The sequence below is a fragment of the Haliaeetus leucocephalus genome, unplaced genomic scaffold, assembly GCF_000737465.1.
Source record: "Haliaeetus leucocephalus isolate CR32 unplaced genomic scaffold, Haliaeetus_leucocephalus-4.0 Scaffold245, whole genome shotgun sequence".
Taxonomy (NCBI): Eukaryota; Metazoa; Chordata; class Aves; order Accipitriformes; family Accipitridae; genus Haliaeetus; species Haliaeetus leucocephalus.
In genome coordinates this window covers 126,959-127,426 of record NW_010972681.1, presented here as the reverse complement: position 1 = coordinate 127,426, position 468 = coordinate 126,959, and the positions used below count along the sequence as shown (strand labels likewise).

General features: G+C 48.9%; 1 protein-coding gene across 1 annotated transcript in view; it reads right to left on the bottom strand.

The window, feature by feature from the left end:
- The window catches only part of AUP1 (ancient ubiquitous protein 1), a 19,938-nt gene that overhangs the window by 2,409 nt on the left and 17,061 nt on the right, over nt 1-468 (bottom strand). The gene's annotated exons all lie outside the window — the stretch shown is intronic.

Genomic DNA, 468 nt, shown 5'->3' with positions numbered 1-468 from the left:
TTGTTGAAATTAGCTGAGGTAGAGACAGTCCTTGATAAGAAGAGCTGGTCCCAAGAACCAGCCAATGAGGCAGAGACAGTTCCTGATAAGAAGCAGGAGCTGGCCCCAAGAGCCAGCCAAGACTGGTCTTGTGGCTTGGGGGAATGCCAAGAAACCACTGAGCCTGCGCAAGAAAAAAGGTTACTAGCGGTGACGAAGAGGAGTCATCTATCTTCATCTCTGCGACCACCAGATGACCACCATAAAGAGGCACTGCGCAAGCGCAGTTGAGAGGAGACTATGGAAATGACCTCTTGGAGCTAATTTTAATATGAAGCGGGGATAGGTCATGCATATGTATAGGCGTATTGTGAATATGTAATACCTGACTGTATAAACTTGAGACGAACTGCCGAGTTGGGCGCGCACGACTTTGGTGGGACTACCCCCCGTGCTGCCTAGCGCTGAATGAACATACCTACTTTACAA